The sequence below is a fragment of the Heteronotia binoei genome, chromosome 17 (genome assembly GCF_032191835.1).
Source record: "Heteronotia binoei isolate CCM8104 ecotype False Entrance Well chromosome 17, APGP_CSIRO_Hbin_v1, whole genome shotgun sequence".
Lineage (NCBI taxonomy): Eukaryota > Metazoa > Chordata > Lepidosauria > Squamata > Gekkonidae > Heteronotia > Heteronotia binoei.
The window spans coordinates 36,390,979-36,406,386 of record NC_083239.1 but is presented as its reverse complement, the minus strand read 5'-3'; positions in this window follow the sequence as shown (position 1 = coordinate 36,406,386).

The following is a 15,408-nucleotide window of genomic DNA, read 5'->3' as shown; positions in this document are numbered from 1 at the left end:
TCTGTACATTTATCTCTAGAAATTCATTTTGTTGGTTTTAAGCCTGTTTCCCAGATTGTAAAAATCATCCTGAATTTTGATTCTGTCTTATATCATGGGTGCTCTTTTCTGTATTTGCTACCCTTCCCAATTTAGTATTGACAGAACATTTAATCTACTCCTTCATCCAAATTATGAAACTGTATCTGACTTTCTCTCTCTTTTTTTTTTTCTTTTAGGTACTTTCTGTAAGTATTACAAACCCTGTGCATTTTTGTTATGATGTGCAAGGTCCTGTATAAGAGGGGACAGTCTTTAATGGGCAATTGTAGACAATCAGTTTTTGACTTTGTAACTAAATACTTCAGCACATATACACACCACTTTTCCAAATACTTCCTCAAGGGTGCTTCCAATAGGTCTCTTACTGTGAAATTCTAAGAACAATTTTCTGGGAGTAAGTCCAATTGAATAAACCTGAATAGAATTCTGAGTAGACCTGCCTAGGATTCCTCTCTAAGAGACCTTACTTTGACTGCATTGAATTTAATCAAATGAAAAAGCAGGAACTAAAATATTTTTGTTTTATAATATTGGTTAACCTGGATCTTGGTAGTGCACTGAAAACTGTATATTTTTTGTATCAGAGATGCAATATCCTTCCAGATTTTGACCATTGGTGCTATTTTCCTTCAGAATACAAGCTAGACTGTTTTGGTGTCTCTTTCCTCCTTGAACCATGGTTTCCACTGAAATAATTATCACTATGATACACCAAAAATGTTTCCTCTTCATGTATGGGTTCACCATCAGTCCAAATGGGAGGTGTGGTAAACTGAAAGGTCATTTGGCCTGGGATTCAAGCTATAAGGGGGGAGGGGAGAACAAGTTTGGGTATGTACAAAGTGTTGCCACATAGGGGGTTTTTTGTACATCACATTGTGGTACAAGTTAAGATGGGTAGCCATGTTGGTCCATCTGTAGCAACAGAAAAGAGTCAGAGTCCAGTAGCATCTTAAAAACTGACAAAAATGTTGGTAGGGTAGGACCTTTCCTGAATCACTACTTACCTACCTATTTGGGAGCTTACCTATTACCCCATCTGATCATGATACCCATCCTTTTCCCATGAAACGCTTGCATATTAACTCGTACATTTGCAAGAACCCCACCCTGTTTCTGCTAAAAGCTAGATAAGGCCTAAGTCAAGCATCCATAATGTGGTTCCCGAGGGTGTTGTACATTTCCAGGTGCCACCAAGTGCCCCTAGAAAGTAGGTTGGACTTTTGACTGTTTTGTATTCATAGTATAATGGCAACAGTGACTTTATGTAAAGCACTTTACCTGTGCAAATAATGGAATATTTTTCTAAAATGACAGTGGGACTTGATTTTGACTAAGCATGATGTGTGGTCAAAAACTAAAATTCTTTAACTGGAACTTCTTCTTCCCAACCATGAAATTATATCTGCCTTTCTTTCTTTCTTTCTTTCTTTCTTTCTTTCTTTCTTTCTTTCTTTCTTTCTTTCTTTCTTTCTTTCTTTCTTTCTTTCTTTCGTTCTTTCTTTCGTTCTTTCTTTTTAATTTAGTCTGCTAATGTATTACAAATCTTGTACATTTTCATTATGATCTACCATGTCCTCTATAAGGGTAGTATTTCTGGACAGATGTGGGCTATCAGTTTTTGACTTGGTTAACAAAATGATTCAGCTTATGTACATAACACCTTTCCAAAGAAGGTGGTACACCCAAAGAGGTTGTCCAAACAGGAAACAAGTTTCTGAATATGCTTGTTCCAAAGCCCCAGTGAAGACACAGGATGATTAAATGGAACATCAGCATCATGAAATTTAGAAATTGCAATCAGGGAAGCAAATTGAATAACAAGATATTACTAAATTGCACCCTGACTCCCAAATTAGTTAAGGCTCCCTCTTGTTTGATTTGTCCTACCCTGCACATTAATTGGACTTAAGGCTGCCAAACCATACTTCTGAATTTGCTTCTTCAGTTATAAGGCCTCTTCCAAGGATTTTCCTATGTTTTACCTGTTCCATAAATGCATGGAATGTGAATAAGGAATGAAAACTCTGAATACTATGATCAGTGGGAACTTTTCTTCCTGTGACTCTGATTATTCTGGGTTCGGCCACACTTAGGCAAGGCCCTCAAAGAGATGTTTCTTTGAACTGCCTTGAATTCAATCAAAGGACAAAGTGAGAACAAAAATCTCTTTGTGTTGCAGTGCTGGTTAACCTGATACTTCATAGCGTACTGAAAATCAAGTTCATTTTTTTTATCAGATGTCTTCACATTTTTTGTCCATGGATGGTATTTTCCTTCAGCATAGGACCTAAACACATTTGGTATCCCTTTCATCCTTAAACTATAGTTACCACCAAAAAAATTGTCAGTATGACAAACAAACAAAAAGTTAATTTGAGTCTGGTGGAGGAAAGTAGTGATGAATGAGGTGAAAGGTGATTTGGCCTAGGATTCAAGCTTGTAAGCCAAAATGCCCTCAAAACGAGGTTGGGGAATTGACAGGTGGGCGCCTGGCTTAAACAGGATCTTGAATCTACGTATACAGGATACACGTCCAGAAATTATTGCTTAAATTTGCCAAGGACACTAATTAAGTAAAACAATTAAAATTTATTGTAGAAAAATATAGACACACATACAAGATCATAAAACATACATACAGTCCTAAGGAAAATAGGGAGACATTCAGAGATAACACAAGGTTGGACAAACAGGGTGATAATTACTTATCATAGTCTTCAAGGAAGGCTCCAATGGCGACGAATGAGGACTAGGGGGAGGGGACCCTCAACTGATCAGGAATCGGGGATGTATCTAGACAGCGGAACTGGGGTACTGCTAGATGCACACCTGGACCACAGATTATAAGGACTACCTTGAGCCCTTAGGGAATGGGAGGTACAAGGGCGGATGACAGGTGATCAGCTGGTACATGACCTCAGAAAAGAGGAGGCTTTGCAATGACCATAAGGGCTGGACTTATGCAGTAGCCAATAGCCAGTTAATTGGTGGTCCCTGATTGGATGCTCATAGCTAGCCAATGAGCAGACTTGGCCTTAGTTACCTGATTGGACTTCCAGGTAACAATCGGCCAAGGGAGAGGCTCCAGGATGACCATTAAGGGAAAGAATGGGAAAAATTATTAAGATGGGGGGTACTTAAGTCTATCAAACCTATCTAAAAAGGTGACAATAGATGGCCAAATTGCTACTTAGGTAACACCTGGTCTATACAAAGAAACTTGGCTCTGGGAGAAGGTGTTCTTCCTCCTCTTTGATCTTCTGTTGGCAGCAGTCTTTGTCTTGAGTTCCGTTGGACAAAGGCTTAGGCCGTCTGACAGGATCCATGCCTAAGATAAGCTTGATTGCCTTATGCAGAAGTTGAAGCAGCTGTTGGATACGTGAGTCTCTTGCTCTGCTGCAATGGAGTCAAGAAAACAAGATGGATTCTGGTGGTGTTAGCCTTTGGTTCATGGAAACAGGCTGGAAATTGTTTGCCTGTACAGTTCATGGCAGCGTGGCTTCTTCCACTGCAACGGCCGAGATTGTGCACGCAAGGAGCGGCTGGAGGCTCGTCTGTAGTTCTGGCTAACACCCATCCAGAGATGTAGAATGCTGCTGCAAAGCTGAGGCTTATAGTATCTCTCTTTTTCATTTAGATAGTGTCTGTGAGTATTACAAATCTTGAATATTTTCATTATGACCTGCAGTGTCGTCTATAAGAGAGGCAGTCTTTTCTGGGCAGATGTAGACTATCAGCTTTTGACTTTTTGACTTTAACTCATGTAAATAGGACATTTCCAAAGAAGTCCTCGAGGATGTTCCAAATAGGTGTACCAAACAGGCAACAAGTTTCTAAATGTTTTTGTTCCTTCACCCAGTGAAGACAAAAGACAATTAAACACAAGATCAGCATTATGAAATTTATCAAGTAGGAGCTGTTGCAACAAGGGAAACAAAAAACTACCAAGATTTTACTCAATTACACCAACTCCCAAATTAGCTAAGACTTCCTTTTGTTTGGTTTTCCCTACCCTGCACATTAATTGGGCTTTGGACTTTGAACCCCTACTTCTGAATTTCCTCCTTGAGGGATTAAATCTCTTCAAAGGATGTTCCTATCTTTTACCTGCTCTACAAATGAATGGAATCTGAAGAGGGAACACAACCCTGAATATTGTGATAGGTGGAAATATCTTGTTTGTTTATTTATTTATTATTTGGACTTTCAGGTCACCCTTCCCTGCAGACAGGTTTCAGGGTAGTTTACATCAAAATAACACATAATAATTCTAATTAATCTAAATCAGATTAACTTTGAATTGAAACTGAATCTCCTTAAGGACTCTAAAGGACAGTTAATGGGGGGGGAGGGGAACTTGAGACTGCCAGATTATTTGCTGTCCCATTGCTGTCATCAGCCACAGGCCTGGTGGAACATCTCTGCCTTACAGGCCATGTGGAAAGGTAATGAATCCCAGAGGGTGTGGATGTTCTCCTGCAGATAATTCCACCAGACAGGGCTGAGAAGGCCCTGGCCCTGGTCAAGGCCAGCTGGATCTCTCTCGGGCCAGAGATCACCAGGAGATTTTTAGCACCTGAGTGTTGCATTCCATAGGGATGCAGGTCCCTGACCATGAAGGGCCTTAAAGGTCAAATCTAGTACCTTAAATTCAATTATGTGCTCCACCAGAAGTCAGCACAGCTTGTGCAGCACAGGTTGAACATGTGGCATTCAAGGGGTCCTTGTCAGGACCTGTGCAGCCATGTTCTGGACCAGCTAGAGCTTCCAGGTCACCCCCCCCCCCAAGGAAAGTCCTGCATAGTATGATGTACAGTAGTCTATCCTGGAGGTGACATTTGTGTGGATTACAATGGTAAATTCAGAGTGAGAGAGGAAGGGAGCCAGTTGCAAAGCTGAAGAATGCCAGGCTGGCAACCAGTATGACCTGGGCCTCCATTGACAGGCTGGCCTCCAGAGTCATGCCTATACTCCTCAGAGTGGTGCTAGTGACAGAAGCATTCCATCAATGGACAAAAGTTGGCAACCCAACCATGGCCCACCCTTACCCTGTCATAGAACTTCCGTCATATCTGAGTTCAGTTTCAACTGACTCTGTTTTAGCCATCCAATCACAGCCTCCTTCCCGTGGCTTTGATTATTCTGGGTTGTGTCACTCCTAGGTAAGGTCCTCCAAGAGATGTTTCTTTGAATTGCCTTGAATTCAATCAAATGACAAAGTGGAACAATCATCTCTGTGTTGTAATCAGAGTATTTTTGAGCAGGGATGCACAGGAACATAGTTCCAGCTGGCTTGGCATCAGGGGGTGTGGCCTAATATGCACATGAGTTCTTGCTGAGTCTTTTCCACAAAAGAAGCCCTGGGTGTAATGTTGGTTAACCTTGACTCTTGATCATGTAGTGAAATCCATGCATATTGTTTGTATTGGATATAGCGTCCTTCCGGATTTTTTCCATGGATGCTATTTTTCTTCAGAATAGAAGCTAAACCCTTTTGGTATTCTTTTCCTCCATGGTTTCCACCAAATCAAATGTCACTATGAGATACTGAAAATGTTTCCTCTTCATTTATGGGTCCAGCATCAGACCAAATGGAAGGGGGGGGGGGGGGCTGAAAGGCCATTTGTCCCGAAATTCAACCCAAAGGGGGGGGCAAGTTTTTTATTGTGAAAATTTTAGCCAGTTAGGGTTTGGGCTTTTTTTTTTTTTTTTGTACATCACTTAGTGGTGTAAGTTAAGTGAAAGGAGATGGAACAATGCAAAATTCGGGATTGGTTCCCTGGTTAATGGGTGCCATGCATATAGATATATTAATTTTTGTTTATTTTAATTGATTTATATTCTGCCCTTTCCCATGAAGGGCTCAGGGCAGATTAAAGACATGGATAAATAAAAATTAAAACTCAACAATAAATTAATAATAAAACAATATCAAAACAGTGACAATAAGATGAAAAAATACCGCATAGGTGGTGCGGGCACATTTTACAGATTAAAACGTATATATTAACCTGAGATATAATAGTCAAAATGGCAAAATGATAGTCATTGTGGAGGAGGACAAACAGATGGTATAAGCAATAGGGTGAGGATGCCTGCTTGCCTCAATCAAAAGCCTGATGGAATAGCTCTGTTTTGTAGCATGGTCTGAAAACCATACTGGTATTGGAATTTGAGGATATTGAGATATACCTATATTCTTCCGGTCCAGAACACCTGAACTGGAAAAATCCCAATTTGTATATTTTTTTTGCACATCCCTATTTGGTACTGCTAGCCATGGTATCATTTTTGAGAACCTGACAGAGATATTACTGGGTTACATGATATAATGGCTGCTCTGTTTCTTCATTTCTTAATCCCCCTCCCTTGCACAGTCCTAGAGAGCACAATAATTGCAACCATCTACTGTTTTCAATTGCCAGAAAATGGCTAGGTTAAGCTGGTGGAAAGCTGATCAGTAGCTTTTTGTATATATCCCCAGGATATATATATATATATTTGTAGAAAAAGCCCGACAGGAACTTATTTGCATATTAAGTCATACCCCTGACACTGAGCCAGCCAGAACTGCATTCCTGTGTATTCCTGCTAAAAAAAAAAAAAAGCCCGGTGTATCCCCATTTCTCTTTGGCCTTCCTGTACTCCAGTGAGAAACCAGGCTAATATCTATTGTGTTATTAACCCATCTCTGCAAACTTGACAAAACAATTTTTGGTGAAGAAAGCAAGAATTTTCTTGAGAAGGATGTCTTGAAGCATGACTGAGCCAACATTCTATAGAATCATATTTGTTAACGAATGTGGTATTTGTTAACAAATCTTTTGTGATAGATTTTAATTCACTATAGGAAGGTTCAATCAAAATCCACACCAATCTCCCCCCTTTCTGAACTTGTTTTCCCATCACAAATATGTACCATGTACTTCCTTGTGCCTCCTGATTGCCGCGTCCCCCCCCCAAAAAAATGTTGATTTTAAGATACTTTTTTGCGCTGTTAACCTGAAAGCAAGGCCATGGCTCTTTTAGTCTAAGCCTGGGTCTCAGAATAACATTAGGGGTGAGTAAAAGAAGATCAGTTCAAAGGGAGGAGGATGGGGCTCCAGACAGCAGAACTTGAGCTCTAAGAGATCATTCTTTGAACTGCTCTGAATTCAATCGTATGACAAAGCATGAACAACGAAAAACAATCTGTCTTTCTTTTCAATATAGCCTGGTGCCACAACTACTACTAGTAATGTGAGTATTGCAAATTATGTACATTGTCTATATCAGATGCAATGTTCTTCCTAGCTTTTACCGTTATTCATTGTTATTGGATTTTTTTTTTAATTAAAAAGTACTATGTTGCAGCTCTAAAGAAATGCTTTAGGCTGCTCACAAAGTGCCTTTAAAAATTACAAAAGCATGAAAATTATTGATAATGAACAAGTTGCTTAAAAAAAATTAGCCAGGACATATAAATGCAGAGAGAGAGAGAAGCCAGAAAGCAGGTGCTGGGCCTTTGAATGACCAAGGAATTAAAGGATTGCTAAAGGAAAATGGGAGATGGCAAAAAAGCTCCTTTCCTCCTTTCTTTGTTCACTGTACAGCACACTGGGCATGTGCCCATACAACAACCACTATTTCAAGAGGAAAGTCTGAAGAACTGAGTAAAATTGAAGTGATGAGAATGAAATTCTTAAAAGAGCTCCTTAGTAGGCATATGCATTTAGTTTGGCCAAAGCACAAACATCCCTGAATAACAGCTGATTCAGCTGTATTCAGCTCCCCATACAGATTCTCTGATCTGATTTAGCTGTCACGAATACCACTGAATCTATTCAGCTCTATAAACCCTATGGGCCATTGAAGTCAATGGCAAAATAGGGTATAAAGAATGGTGGTTGAGGGGAAGGGTGTTTGAGGGAGAGACACCAAATTTGTAGAGCATATGCAAGAGCCTCTCTCCCACAGAACCCCTAATTTTCTATGGGATCCCAAAGTGACTGCCCCCATTCCTCATTGTTTCCTATTATGGGGAAAACTTGCAACCATAGACAGCAGTCAGATTCTCCTAGAGAATCTCTGCAGTGGAAAGTCAAGTGTGCTGAGGATTCTTGTTTGCAAGGAGCATAACAGTGCTATGTGCCCAAGCAGGACAAGTCCATCGTGGCAGTGCCAGTGCCACACCCACATGACCTTAGTTCAAATCTGAGAATCTCTCTGAATTACAAAACTAGGGGGTGCTTTCTGCAAGGACTGCAGCACAGACACAGCACAATGCTGTGACAACCTAGTAGTGACCAGCCCCGTGGTACAATCCTATCAAGTACTACCCAGCAGCTGAACCCTGAAGTCAAGATTCATAAAGCTCAGCAACCTGTTTTACTGCAACATCATTTCAGAAACATATTGCAACAGGAGACTGCTGAATTACCATCATTACACTCATTACAAAGCACAGGGCTATGCAATACACCCCAAAACCACTACCATCTGCATCAGATTGTATTTGGATGTTGTTGCCTAAATCAAATAGCTGCTACCAAGTGGTGACCCTGTTATGCCGCAGACTGATGAGGTTGGGCATCCAAATGGGTGCAAAGGGCTTCCAGGATAACTGGGATGATGGCCAAGCCCCATTCTTCACTCAACTGCTCATTTTCTGGCTGAGCTACTAGAAGAAGAGGTGCCACTGGATCCCCCTGCCTTGCAGGTGACACCATTAGAGGATGGCCTGCCGCTTTGAAAGGACTGCTGCCCATTGACTGAGTGCAAGCAGGACACTCTGGGGCAATAATGCAGACAGAGCTCACAATTGTGGTCACATTTACAGTGGGCTCTCAGACTGAACTCCCAGCACACCCTGCAGGCCTGTTCCTGATAAGAGGCCCATTTGGATGACCTGGATGAATCTAATTCCCCCTAGATGTTGGGGCCAACCACCAACAACAACCATGTTTTATTATGGAGCAAGTCCCACCTAGCCTTTGAATTCTGGAATGCCCACTTGTGGAACATCTCATCATACTCCATAGCAGCAGCATTCCCAGTCAGTGCTCTGGCCTTCAGCACATTGCTCAGGTGGTTATTTAATTGCCATTCCCTATGGGGATAGGCCAACATCACCACTTGGTATCCAGATAGCCAATCGTTGAAATTATGCTCAGCCTCATCTTACTTACTGCCCTTCCTGTCCCTTTTTGCCACCCTCCGAGTCTGACCCTTGTCCACATCAGGCTTCAGTAAGGTGAAAACATCAACATCAAAGTCATCCAGTATCCTATCCCAGACCTTTTCTCTGAGGTGGCTATCCAGTGGGTTCTCATCCATAAACATTAAAGTGATAGAGGAGAGGTAAGAAGCATAAAGACAAACCCAGATGGCCACAGGGCCCTTTGTAGTATTTGATGTATCTTATCTGTGCTGAATAGTCCAAGCTGGCAGCCCAGGTACATGTGCTGCCACTCCCCCGTAACCTGCCACAGGCTTCCTAACTCCCTTCTCTGAAGAGGACTCTCCTGACAATCCCTCACTGTCTGAATCCCCCTGCAAGTGTGATGCCACCAGTTTGGTGCGATGGTTAAGACTGGTGGACTCTAATCTAGAGAACCGGCTTTGATTCCCCACTCCTCCTCCACATGCAACCAGTTGAGTGACCTTAGGTCACTCACAGTTCTCTCAGAGCTGTTCTTGCAAAAGCAGTTCTCTCACTTAGCCCTACTTACCTCCACCTGTTGTGGAGAGAGGAAGGGAAGGAGATTGTAAACTGCTCTGAGACTCCAAGAGTTGAGGCAAAAAAAAAAGTCAAGTAAGTTCTCAGGTGGTGCAGCAGTATAAATCTCCCCCCCCAAAAAAAAACCTGCCTCCACCAATAAGTTGTAGTACATTGATGAGCATCTAGATGTAAGCCCATTTCAAGAGCGTTTTGCCAGCGAGCTTTTTGCTGGCGAGTATTACAGCAGAAGGCTTTGTACCTGATTTAGGAAACATTAATGGATTGACTTGCTTTTTATGTAAACTATGAGTTGTAAATAAGAGGGAGATAACTTCTGAAGAAGATCTACCATGAGTAACTTCTGAGGAAGGTCACCTACAAAATGGGCTTACATCTAGATGCTTGTCAACTTATTACAGAAGCTGTTCTATGATATCACAAGGATGGGACTTATTAAATTTTATGATACAGCATCACATCACTAGTTGGGATATTTGTCTATCTATGTAAGAAACATCTGCATTTTCATTAAGTATAAATGCAATAATCATAAATCACAGTGATTGTTTGTTATTAGGAAGAGAATGGGTGTGTTCAAACACACTAAATAACACACTTAGCAATTGGATTTTTACTGTGTAAGAATGGCAAAATCCACTTGCAAACACCCAATGATAGAATAGGATTGACTCTCCTCAATCGTTGCTCCTAATCTTCTCTTCTGGGTTTGGTTCTACTTAGAAGAACATATATTTATTTCTTGCATCAATAAAAGAATAAAAAGTAATAATAGAACAGAAGGACTGCAAAAGGAAGATGGGGAGATGGCAAAGCTCCTTTTTCTTGTTGTTTCTCAGTTTATTGAGGAAAGTGTGGGTCATGTCCCCATACCACAGCCACTGTTTCAGGAGCAGAGTCTGAAGAACTGAGTAAAATTGATTATTATTACTAGTTTATTTATATTCCATTCCCCTATGGGGGCTCAGGGCAGTGCACATCAATGATCACAATAAATTCAGTTACAATAGTGAGTTAGTAGTACAGCAGGATGATCCAACAGAGTGATGTCGTGGTGTACCGCAGAAGAGGCCAATTGATCTAACAAGTAGATGCCTGCCACCTCATCCAAAAGCCTGGTGGAACAGCTCCATTTTACAGGACCTACAGAAGGCTAACAACCCAGGTAGGGCCCGGATCTCCATAGGGAGTTGATTTCATCAGGTTGGGACCAGGACCAAAAACTCTTCACTTGTTGGGCCAGCACCAAAACACTACCGTCCAAGGCTGGGAGTTGGATGCACGGACCCACCCCCACCCTTGACTCAGACACAGGACCTCCATCTTAGTTGGATTTAACTTCAGTCAGCTCTGCTGTAGCCATCCAGCCATGGCTTCTAATGCCTCAGACAGATGGTCAGGGGCAGAAGACAGTCTGCCACCCATCAACAGCTTAAGATATTAAGTTCTAGACCCAGGACTCACTTGGTAGCTGGAGCTCCTTTGCATATTAGGCCATACCCTCCCTGATGTAGCCATATTTTCCTTTGACCTTCTGTAACCCATAGTGACAAACTCAGCCAACATCTGCTGTCTTCATTGGCATCTTTGAAAAGCTGGCTTGACCAACCAATTTTTGGAATAGAAAGCAACAGTGTTGGGGAAGCAACAGTGGGAGAGCTTCTAGTGTCTGGCCCCATTGATGGACTTCCTGATAGCACCTTTTTTTGGAGGGGGGGAACACTGTGTGACACAGAGTGTTAGACTGGATGAACTATTGGCTTGATCCAACATGGCTTCTCTTATGTTCTTAAAACTATTCCTGACTTTCTATATGATGTGATCTCTGACCACAAATAAGCCTGAATTCTATAGAAATAAATTTGTTAGTAAAGCCAATACTGATTGATCTCTAGAAAAATGCAGAAGGAGCTCTTTGAGATAGGTTTAATACTCTATATGCAGATTCAGTCAAGTTTACAATGTAGAGTAATATGCTTGTTTGCTTTTTTTTTCCCTTCGTGACTTTTCTTGTTTTTCCCTGACTGATAATCCTCTGGCTTCCTCTCCTGATTCCTGTTCCATATGGATGTGAGTCCTTTATGATACATTTTTTTAGACTGCAATTCAAAAGTGGTAGGAGGTTGGGGCTCTAGCCATCAGAGATTATGTCTTAAGAGAACTTTCCCCTCCTTGAAAGAGACCTATTAAGAAACTTCCCTGTATTCAATTATAGATTAATGTATTCAGCACTTTGCACACCAGAGATATTCGTACTAACGGCTATTGTGTTTTCTCTAGTTCCCAAAATGGCATGACTTAGTGAAGATCCTGGACTACACCAAAACAATTTTCTGCTTGGGAGTCTCTCATGATGCCACCTCAAGCAAATCACATGAACATCCTTCACACTACAGCCTACATAAAGTTTTCTGTTATTGCTCATGACAATTACGTTGATCTATTATGGGCAGAAGGAAAATAAAAGAAAAAATATCAGATATGTTTGTTTTATGATTTGTTAATGAGAATTTTAACATAACTGTGAAGAAGATCAACTCAGTCCTAAATACTGCTGTTTGTTCGCATTGTGGAATTATTAATTTGTTAGAGATAGGCCTTCAAATCAAACATTTGATGTGAAATCACTGATTTGGTTGTTTTGGAAGTCCTGTGTGGGTGGAAGTTGGCCAATGGGAAGTTACAAAAAAGAAAAGCTATCATTAAGTAATGACTAATCCGCACGTCTTTGGTATCCTGCTTTTCTCCCCAAGAAGATCCAAAGTGGCTTACATCAGTCAGCATTCCTTCCCTTTTCCCTTACAGCAACAATCTGTAAGGTTTCTGTTAGGTTTCAAGAGAGTGGTTTGTCAGGGTCATTCAGTTAACTTTCATCCCATGATTCAAACCTGAATCTTTCAGATCTTAGCCTGACATTCTAGTGCAGTTATCCTCAACATAATGCATGTGGTAGGTGGATAGGTGGATGGATGGATGGATGGATGGATGGATGGATGGATGGATGGATGGATGGATGGGTGGATAGATGGATGGATGGATTATGGCATTGAGCCAGTACATCTTGTACCTACTGTTCTGGGTGCCTTTAATGTGAGCTATTTCAAAGCTAAAATCCTGAAGATTTAACACCCACTTTAGAATCCAGACATTGTTACCCTTCATCTAATGCAGGGGTGGCCAATGGTAGCTCTCCAGATGTTTTTTGCCTACAACTCCCATCAGCCCCAGCCATTGTCCGTGCTGGCTGGGGCTGATGGGAGTTGTAGGCAAAAAAACATCTGGAGAGCTACCGTTGGCCACCCCTGATCTAATGAATGAAGGACAATGGTTTCTAGTCTGTTCCCACAGCAAACTGGGCACCATACAGGTACAGCTTTAGCTTGTCAAGGGCCCAAACCACAGCGAGCCGCAGAGTTCAATAGGCTTGTTTTCGGGGAAGTAATTTCCTGTTCAGATAGACAGTAGGGTGAAACTCCCCATCATTTCCATTTTGGAGCAGGCCTTTCTCTGAAAGTTGCTTGCACCAACTGTTTCTTTAACTCATCAAAAGCCTGTTGAAACTCAGGGGCCCATATTACCTTAACAGGGGCCCTTTTCTTACATAAATTAGTTATAGATGAAGCCAATTGACTGAACCCATTTAGAAATATTATGTAGAAATTTACCAGGCCTAAGAATGCTTGTACGTCCTTTTTTGTGACTGGCCAAGGCCAATCCACAATGCTAACAACCTTGGCCTCCAGAGGCCTTATGTTATTACACCCAATCACTTGCCCCAGATACATAAGATAATTACATCCATATTGACACTCTGAGGCCTTGATAGTGAGTCCAGCCTAATGGATTCTCTGGTGCACCTCACTCTTACATGTTCTAGGTGTTCTTCCTAAGTCAGACTGTAAATGGTCATCATGATAGACAGCTGCAAAAGAAAATTCATGAAGTAATCAATTCATCAATATTTAGAATGTCTCTGGGGCACCATTCAGCCCAAGTGTCATCTTAATGTCCCAGAAGTGACACAAAGGCAGTTTCATTAAAAGCTTCAGAACTTAGAGGGACTTGTCAATAACCTGAAGCCAAATCAATGGTGCTAAGGTAGGCGAAACCAGTCAGGTCTTCAATAAAACTTGCAATTCTAGAAGTGGGGTAAGGATCGACAGTGGTTGACATGTTTAACTTTCTAAACTCCATACAAAAATGATATTCGGTGGGGGCATCCTTTGATAACCTTTTTTTCCCCCAGAATGGCTACAGCTGTTCCCCAATCAGAATGGGACTCCTTAATCACTCTCCACATTTTCAGGATCTCAGCAGCCACTATTTCTTTCATGGGTCCATTCAGTAGATATGAGATGGATTTTATAGGCACAAGCTACCTGTATCCATGTGATGGGTAATCAGATCAGCTGGGCCAGGTACAGTTCAGAAAAGATGCTGGAAATAGCTCAAAACCTATTTCAGTTCATTCTGCTGCTGTGGCAATATGATGGGGCCCATCTGCAGGTGCTTTAACCCTTCTGCTCCTGCATTATCATCCAATAACTCAGGAAAGTACAGTTCCCGCTTTACTGCTACTTTCACTGAAAACATCTGGCCAGCCTTCTCGCAAAACAGCTTCAGGAGGTTGATGTGAACAACCTGGGTCTTCTTATGAGATACCATTTTCTGAACCAGATAATTAATATTTTCAGCTTTTGTAATACACAAAACAGATCAGCCCATGCGGCTTTCAGCTTTGCTATATGATTAGGTTTCAAAACCAAGACCTTATCCGTGACAGCTAAGCTCCTAGGTTTGACTTGCTGATCATAATAGCCCTTCTGATGGTCTTGCATCTGTTTTAGGACCTCTCCAGCCACTTTCTGGACCTCTTCAAAGTGTGCTTTAATTTTATCAGGTATTCTGTGGCACTAAGGGAATATTCAAACATCTGGCTCCCCTCCCATGTAGCCATTAGTAGCTGCAGGGGCCTGGTGATCCATCTTCTGAAAACCAATTCAATAGGAGAGTGCCATCCCAGGCTAGCCGCAAAGGCATCTCTGATGGCAAATACAAAATAGGAGAGTGCCCCATAGCATCCCATGCTTCATGGGATAAGCCTTCAGCTTCTTGCCTAAAGTCTGTACAAATCCTTCCACCAGTCCATTTGTGCTTTGATGATGAACCACAACAAGAATGTGCTTAATTCCAGCCAGTTCATTGACTTTCTGCTACAGTCCCTGTTTGAAGACTGTTACCTCAGGCCACCCAAATGCTGAGCTGAACTCTTAACAGAGCTTTTGTGAGAAAATGACCCCTCTTTCCCCAATATCAGAGTCACAAACATGGTTGCCAGGGCGCCTGGAGAAGTGAGTTTGCACCCGTCTGGCCAGAGAGTGCGAGCAAAGCTATCCAGGGACTAAACGGGACTCATGTGTACAAACCGCCTAAGTGCATAAGTGTTTTAAACAGGCACAGAGTGCTTGCTGACACACACGGATGTTTCCCTGCTACTGCGTGGAGTCCGCCATGGTGAGGAGGAGGCTGCGCCGCCACGGAGCTGTCCAGGCGATCGGTGTTGAAGCGCTAAGCATGGAAGCCACTGTGTTTCGCTAACACCACATGTAGCCATCTTCCTGCCTGGTTGGGCTTCATTCCTTCTT